This window comes from Passer domesticus, unplaced genomic scaffold, assembly GCF_036417665.1.
Source record: "Passer domesticus isolate bPasDom1 unplaced genomic scaffold, bPasDom1.hap1 HAP1_SCAFFOLD_122, whole genome shotgun sequence".
Classification (NCBI taxonomy): domain Eukaryota; kingdom Metazoa; phylum Chordata; class Aves; order Passeriformes; family Passeridae; genus Passer; species Passer domesticus.
In genome coordinates, this window is record NW_026989917.1 from 149,078 (window position 1) to 157,500 (window position 8,423).

At 45.8% G+C, this 8,423-nt stretch overlaps 1 long non-coding RNA gene across 1 annotated transcript; it reads left to right on the forward strand.

Annotated features, from left to right (window-relative positions):
- Positions 1-309: 309 nt before the first annotated feature.
- Positions 310-3,508, forward strand: LOC135291805 (uncharacterized). Its single transcript, XR_010354503.1, has 4 exons — positions 310-406; positions 849-1,499; positions 3,106-3,169; positions 3,458-3,508. It is a non-coding gene; the product is annotated as an uncharacterized LOC135291805 (long non-coding RNA).
- The last annotated feature ends 4,915 nt before the right edge of the window (positions 3,509-8,423 follow it).

The window sequence follows — 8,423 nt, forward strand, 5'->3', positions numbered from 1 at the left end:
CCAAGCGCAGGAATAGAGGGAGCAGGCTCTGGCTCAGGATTCTCACTTGCTGTGCATTTGTATGTACAGAACATCAAGGCAGACCACAAGCAGAGCTGCCCAAAGCTCAGAGTGCCATCACGGTATTGAAGAGGAGGAACAAAGATGAGATGAGAAGAATTCAAGAGGCGATTCATCTCCATCAGCACAGGAGCGATCAACAAAACCAGAAATAGTGGCAGCCACTCCACTCATGAGGCATCCTCTCTCTTGTTCTCTACAGAACCTTTACAAACAGATGCTGGCAGAGCTGCAGGAAACTGAGGCTAGGAACAAGGCAAGGAAGAAGAGGCCAGAAGAAATTCTTGAAATCATCATAAAGAAATTTAAACTCCTCCTTCAGGAGAAAATGACTCTAGATGCGAAAGTGAGTGAAATAGCAATAGCCTCTGCAGTCACCAAACTGGTGCTTTCTGCCATTCTTGCCTTTCCTCTGCCCAGCAGGGGAGGGGTGGGGTGATGCCTCTTAAATGCCACCCTGCTGAGGCCTCTATCACAGCTGCTCTGAAGGACACTTCCTGGTCTGCTGAATCTCAGCTCTTGACTTGGACAGTGGGATTAGTCCTTTTTACATCTTGCTCAGAAGTCATCCAAAAAAAGTCCTGGTGACTTCTTCCAGGTCCCCTTGTTTCTTGGGGTTTTTGCAGGTGTACATGATCACTCAGATAGATTTGAATACAAGCCACAGGCTATCTGTATCCCTTGTGAATCTGCTCCTGTCCTGTTCTTTCCCTTTCCTCACAGTGGATGACTCCTGGCTGACAGGGAGAAGCTGTAGTCTCTGACTGCTTTGTTCTCTTTGACTTGAGGTGCATGTGTTGACATCCTACCTGGAAGCCTTTGAAGAGTTCCAGCAAATGACAGGAGACCAAGAGACCCAAGACTGGAGTGAGGCCCAGGAACCAAACCAACCAGAGATGCTGCAGGATAAGCACATCCCCAGGATGGTGCAGGAAAAGACAAATCAAGACCGGGAGGTAAAAACATTAGAACGAGGAGCTGCAATGTGCCTGCAGCCTAAGAGGGGGAAAGGAGTCCTTGGGAGGATGTAGAGCGGTCATTGCTGCAGTCATCCTTCAGAACATGAAACTGGCCATGAACTCGAGTTAAACCAACCTTTGGTTTTGACCATTTGGTTTCACAAGCGGACAGCCAAACCAATCTAGTTGAAGAGCTCTGCATGTGGCTGACAGCAGCTTTCCTAAGGGCTTGCATTTGAAATGGGATCTCAGGGCAATCTCTGCCGGCCACTTTCCTGACACAAACTCATTTCTTGTCTCAGATCTGCAGTGGCCTTCTCACTGAAGCAGCTGCTTCAGCAGCAGCAGCAGCAGCAGCATCCCAAGGAGCCTTTGCTCTCCAGCTGGAGAAGTGGAGCTGGGGCACTTGGTTCACCTCCTGCGCTGACCCAGCTGCCGCTCAGCAACAGCGGATCGAGGATGACTCCCTGCAGCAATGGAGTACGTCTGCTGTCTTTCTTGTCTGAGCAACAGTGTATTGTGTGCACGTGTCAGCATAGCTGTACCAAAGGGTCCTCCTCAGTTTGGTGTCACAAGGACATTTAGGACTGCCCACGGGAAGTGCTGGCAGTGCTTTGAGGCAGCGAGAGAGCGCCTGGCTGTTCCTGCTGCCTCTGAGGGCAGCTTAGACTGGGCTTCCCTCTGGGCTGAAGGCAGAAGCAGGGATTGTTCCTGCATCAGCAGAAGGCTGTGACTGCTTGAGTGACTAGCCATGGGCAGAAGCCCACCTCACATCAGTCTCTCAGAAAACACATCAAGTCCTTTGTGATTCTGCAGCACAAGGCATTTAATCTGCTTCTTGTCCATAACAGCTGCCAGTGCTGTGCTCTCAGATAAGACCTGGTGGGGCTGAGAGCAGAGCCCAGTGGATTCTGGGTCTACCATCACCTGTTGGGACAAGAAGGCCATTGATCTGCACCTCGCTGTGTCTGATCTCAAAGCCCATCCTGTTGTGTCCTGAATGGGGGCAACAGCTTGTACAGGGCTCAGGCTGCCTGTGGCTTCTTCCCACTGCTTGTCAGTGCTCCTGCTTGGGCTTTGCCAGCCTTGTTGTGGTAGCTGCCCTGTCCCTGAGGGCTGGTGGGACTGCAGAGGCTGGAGCCTTCCTTAGCTGGGAGAGTCCTGCTGCTGCCCAGCACTGCAGCACGGAGCTGCCTGGGGCAGCAGCCCCTCGTCTGGGCCGGCTTCTGCATCGCACGGCCTGGCCTCAGGAGAGGGTCAGCATCTCCTCTGGCAGCTGTCTGTGTCACGCTGGCGCCTCAGGAGCACTGCTGTCCTCTCTGCCCGTGCCCGCCGTGCCGAGTTGGGAAGATGGGGATGTGTGCAGTGCCCAGAGGGGGAGTGCAATGGGAGCGACTGATCCGCGCTGTCAGGGTGAAGAGAAGCAGTGTGGTTCTTCACAGGGGCACAGGCCAGGGTGATTTTGAGCTCAGCCTGCTCATAAAGGGTGAGGGTGCTGATGTTGAAAGTCCCATCGGGATTGGTTATAGCATGAGCTGCTCTGGTTTACAAACACAGAGGCATTCTTCTGGTAAACTGCTGCAAGGTGGAAAAGATGAGAACACTTGCAATATTCCTCCTGTTGTGAAATTGGCATCTATTCAGAGGAATTGATTCTAGATGTCAAGGTGCATTTAATCTTAGCAAGTAGGAAATCTTTTGTTGAACCTCACAGTGCTTTTTCTCAAGCAAACAAAGGCACTATTAGTTCAAAGTCTCCTTAATGTTTGTAGATGACAAACTTTCTTGCCTTGGTATCTGTTTTCTTCTGGTCTCTGTCTCCTCTGAATCTGTCTCCCTGTGCTTCCCTGTGTGTCCACTGTCAAGAGGTCTCTCTCTTCAAAGGATGCTAGAAAATCAGTGTCTGTGCCAGCCACTTGTGCTGCAGAACATCTGCTTTCTTGTTGTTGTTCCTGTTCCTGTTCTTGTTAGCCATCTGTCCACAAAGGGAGGGCTCAGAGCCCCAGGCAGTGGGACTACATTTTGTATCCCCTAGAAAGCAGGATCTCTGCTTTCAAGTGAGCATTTTGCATTTTGTTTCCCCCAGGGAGAATGGTGAAGATGGAAAATCCCATGATGAAATACACTAATCTGGAATATATTGGCAGGGGGTGAGTCCAAGCAATGTTGATTTTACAAAACTATGCACCAGGTTTTTTGCTGGTGGAATAGCTATCGTGTGAATTCAGACAAGCTACCAACGTGTTCAGACACTAGGCTTAGATTGTCAGTGCTGATCAGAATTTGTAAATGTGGTCAGAAGGCATTGTCAAAGACGTCTCCATGTTTCCAGCATCCTGCAGGCCTTAGGCATTTACAGCTGAGATCTCCTGTGTGGGTTGGCTTTCACTGCAAGATCTAAATGACTTCTCCTTTCTTTGCTGCTGTTTTGTTTCTAGGACTTTTGGAGATGTTTGTAAAGCACTCGACACTGCCACAGGAGGAGAGGTAAATGTCAACAGCTGCCGCAGACTCTGCTGCACTCGAGGGCTTTCCCCTCTGCTGTGAGCTGGGGCTGGAGCTTTGGATAGAGCTGTGCTGAAAAGGCACAAGAAGCACAGACTGGTGCCAGCCTGCAAAATACATTTGGGGCTTTGTCCTTCTCAGCTGCCAGAAGGAAGGCACGGAGGCCAGCGGTTCCTTTCAGAGAAGGACGCGCTCACTCGCCCTCCATGGCTAAAACAAAGGTGGTGCCTTAGAGCACCTCACTGCCCTTTGGGGCTACAGCTTCAGAGTCCTGAATTCTCATTTCTGGCTGCCAGCAAATACATCTGAAAGTTCCTGGTAGTTCCTTAGCCACCTGCAGTGCTGCACTTGGGAGCTGCACGTAGGGAGAGATCTGCAAGGCGTCCCTAAAAACCTAAGCTCTGCCCATAGCCCAGGATGTATCCACAGAGTATCAAGGCCTGGATTACTTCTTCTGAATCCCATCCAAAGTAGCAGAGAGTGTGGTCAGAGCTTTGTGGGTGATGGTTGAGACATAATTGTTACCAAATGGTCAAGGCAAAACATCAGTGGCCCCACATGTCCTGTAACTGGCCCCCAAGGCAGCAGAGACGTGGGCTGTTGGAATGTCTGTTCCCATTAACAAGTCTAATCACAAGGCAGTTTGGTGCAGTTTGGCTGAGTCATCCAAAATCACTTACTCCATGTGAGAAGTTGTTCTCATAAAACCAATTTTTACTGTTACTGATTTTCAACATCATTTTAGGTGGCCATAAAAAAAATAAATCTTCAAGAACTGATCAGAAGGAAAGTAACCTTTGAGGAACTCATGGTCATGAAAATTAATAAGCACCTAAACATTGTGAATTGTTTAAAGAGGTGAGTGGTTGTTGTTTTATCCCTGCAACATTTGTTTACAGACTACTTTTGTTTACAGTTAAAAACCCACTTTGGTCACTGGCAGAAAATAGAGCTGTTAAATATTGTTTAATTATTATTGCTCTACTTATCTCCAGTGGATGGAAAGAGAGTGCATTTTGTCTGCATTAATCTACCCTGGCAAACACAGTTTGAAAATTTTTCAAAACATGGGTCAGCCCTACTTTACCAATTCAATACCCTGTATGTTCACTGCCTCCACATTCTTTTGAGGCTTAATTTTTTCAAATTTTTTTCAGCACCTTTTAAGTTCTGATAAACCATCTATAGAGGATTTCCCTTGGATTGTTGTCCCTTTTCCATTGCTGTGCATGCCAGGAAGACTAGGTGTTTATTTCCAGAAATAGCATGTGTGACAGGTTTTTTATCTGAGCTTTTACTAAACTGCACTTTTTGCTTGCTGGCCATCTAAGCCATCTCCTTTTTCACAGCTGTGCCTTTCTTCTTGAGACTGAACAGATTGCAAACAATGCAGAGCTGAGAGGGAATGTCTATTCCTTTTATTCTGTCCACATCACAAAGGCACCTGGAAACAACCATTGTTGTTTCCAAACAGCAACGCTGCCATGCATGTTTATCTCCATGCCCTTGTTTCCTTCTTTCAGCTACCTTCTGGGTGATGAACTCTGGCTGGTTATGGAGTACATGGATGGAGGTGCCCTGAGCGATGTCATCAGTGAGACTCACATGTCTGAAAGAGAGATTGCAGCCGTCAGTCGGGAGGTCAGCAATCCCATCTGTGCTGCCGAGGGCTTGGGCAGGATTGTCTGGGAAACAGGGGCTTGGAACGGGAGTGATTTCATGCATAATGCTTTGTTTGTGTGTTGCTGCTATGCAATGGGCAAGCAAAAGCATCTCAAGTGAAATGCCTGCCAGTGCCCCTACACTCACTGTACTGTGTTCCTGTACTCTTATCTCCTGCTGTTGTATGCTCGCTCTGTCTCATATTTGTATTTGCTGTTCCCCACCTTGCCTCTCTAAACCTTTACCTCAAGCCTGTCTGCACTGCATTTCTTGCCTGTAAAAGCAAAGGTGCTGGGGGCAGGATTTGAAACTAATGGCTAAGAAAAAGAGACTAATTTCTCACAGTCCTCAACTGAAAAGTATAGTAGTCACACAAATTAGTGTTTGCTGCAGGAAGGTGACTGATGTGATACTTCCAAGTCTGTGCTGAGGCCAGCAATAAAACCTTTGTCATGTAGCCTCCCACCCAAAAGTGATCCACTTCACACTGCAGGGGCTTTTTATTTCTTGGCAAACCCTTGTCTGGAGAGAGCACATCCCCTGCAGCAGCAGTCATCCTGGCTGGTTTGCAGGGGACAGTCTACAACAGCAGGTGCTGTTGCTCTTTCAAAGGCTGACATGCCTTTCTTTAGAAAGGTCCTGCTCTGCAAGTGTTGCAACAAGCTCTTCCTCTCAGTGGCACTGTCTTCTGCCATTACTCCCCATTCCCCTGGGGAAAGGGAATCTTTTAGAGCGGTTTCCTTTCTTTTGTAATGAAATCACATCACTTAGTTTTGCTCTCCTGTTTCTGTTTTCTCTCTCAGTGCCTGCAAGGACTGGATTTTCTTCACTCCAACCACATGATCCACCGAGGTCTGAAGAGCTGCAACATCCTTCTCAGAACCGACGGCTCTGTCAAGCTGGGTCAGTGTATTCTTGGTCAGGTGCAGCATTCCAGGGATGTGGGTGTGGGGCTGCTTGGAGTGACTGCCAGCTCCCCAGAAATGGTGCTGGTGACAGTGCAGGGACCCCTCTGTGAGCTGGTGACATGGTTGCAATGTGCACAGAGGTATGACAAGGAACCACAAGCAGTCAACAGTGGCATTGGCTTGTGTGTGTCCTTTCAAGAGGGAGGGAGCTACAAGTCTAAAGCTTCAGATAAAAAATCCACTGCTGGAGGTAGTGTAAAAAAATGATGAGGTTTTTTTGAAATGGACAATTCCTTATTTCCTTGTGTTATAAATGAAAAATGAAAAATGGCCAATTTTGATAAAAAAATTAAAAATAAAATTTATTTCGCGACCGTAATACATTCCCGACAGCCACCAATCAATCGGACAGCGTACCACCCCCGGGAGGTGAGCCGGATGGACGTGAGATTGGTCTCGCTAGCACCAAATTCTCCTCGTCCACACTGGCTGCTCCAAGGTAGCAGTTCTTATACGATTTATTTTGCCCGCGGCAGAGTCTCTTTGTCTCCTTCTAAGTTCTGCATATTCAAGTTGGTTTCATTCTTCGGTTCGGGCTGCACAAAACCTTCATCTGGGAATAGAATAATATGTTTCCTTGATTCCTGGAATCTGGCATTCAGATGGAAGGTGTTGATGGCTTTGGTCATCTCAGATAGGTACCTCGTCCGGGCCATCATCGCTTGGGCGTCACTGGGTGCATGCTTCTGTGAATGCCCATCTCCTGTGCAGCCCAGGTTGTATTTCGCATGTAAATGTGGTGACGCCACTCTGCCCATCTACCGTGGTTTCGCCATCCTGGGGAAGATGTGTACCGGCCGTTTATTTTACACATATATATTTCATACATTTTTTATTTCCACAAATTACTAACCATATTTCTAACACTTGGCTAAAGCCCTGAGGAAATAGAGCAGGGACAGATTTCCAGCAGATGACACAGTGCATTCTTAGACTGAGAGTGGGGAATTTTTTTGCTTAGTTTCCTAAATGGAGCTGGCTTTGATGGTTTTTTGTTTTCTCCACAGCTGACTTTGGCCTCTTTGCTCAGCTCACTCCTGAGCAGAGTAGACAGAGCTCCGTGGCCAGCACTTCTGTGTGGATGGCGCCTGAAGTGGTGACAGGTCAACCATATGGCCCCAAAGTGGACATATGGTCTTTTGGAATCGTGGGCATTGAAATGGTGGAAGGAGAAGCTCCTTACTGGAAAGAAACTTCTGGCATGGTAAGGAGCAAATACTGACTGATCCCTCTGTCTTTCTCACCTGTCCCGTGTTCTGTGTGCCACTGGACAAAATCCCGTTGCCATCTGCTGGCACCACTTCCACCAAGATCCCCTTGTAAAAATGTCCCTGCAGCACATCAGCATCTGCTGTAGCTTTGGTTGCATCAGAAGGGAAGTGGCAGTTCAGAAACCTAAGCAGTTCAGACACCTAACCAGTTCAGAAACCTGCCATTTAGGCCTCCAGGCATGCCTGATATTTCTCATTTGCTTTTTGAACAGAGTTGGAACTCTGTCTCTGAAGGAAAAAAATTTTTCAGTGGAATGGTTGGATGTATGATAAATATCCTTCAAAATGGAGGTTCAATCATCCTAGTATCAATTGTATGGAAAAAGATAAAAAGAAAAAACTGGAAATGGAAAAGGAAGAGAAAATGGATAAGGAAAAAAGAAAAAGAAAAAGAAAAAGAAAAAGAAAAAGAAAAAGAAAAAGAAAAAGAAAAAGAAAAAGAAAAAGAAAAAGAAAAAGAAAAAGAAAAAGAAAAAGAAAAAGAAAAAGAAAAAGAAAAAGAAAAAGAAAAAGAAAAAGAAAAAGGAAGAGAAGAGAAAAAGAAAGAGAAAAAGAAAAAGAGAAAGAGAAAAAGAAAGAGAAAAAAAGAAAGAGAAAAAGAAAAAGAAAGAGAAAGAGAAAGAGAAAGAGAAAGAGAAAAAGAAAAAGAAAAAGAAAAAGAGAAAAAGAGAAAGAGAAAAAAGAGAAAAAGAGAAAGTGAAAGAGAAAAAGAAAAAGAAAGAAAGGAGAAAGAGAAAGAGAGAGAAAGAGAAAGAGAAAAAAAGAAAAAGAAAAGGAAAGAGAAAGATAAAAACAAAATAAAAAAAAAAGAGAAACTGAAGGAGAAAAACAAAGAGAAAATGAAAATGAAAATGAAAAAGAAAAAGAAAAAGAGAAAAAGAAAAGGAAAAAGAAAAAGAGAAAAAGAAAAAGAACGAGAAAAAGAAAAAGAAAGAGAAAAAGAAAAAGAAAAAGAGAAAAAGAAAATGAGAAGGAAAAAGAAAGAGAAAAAAAAGAAA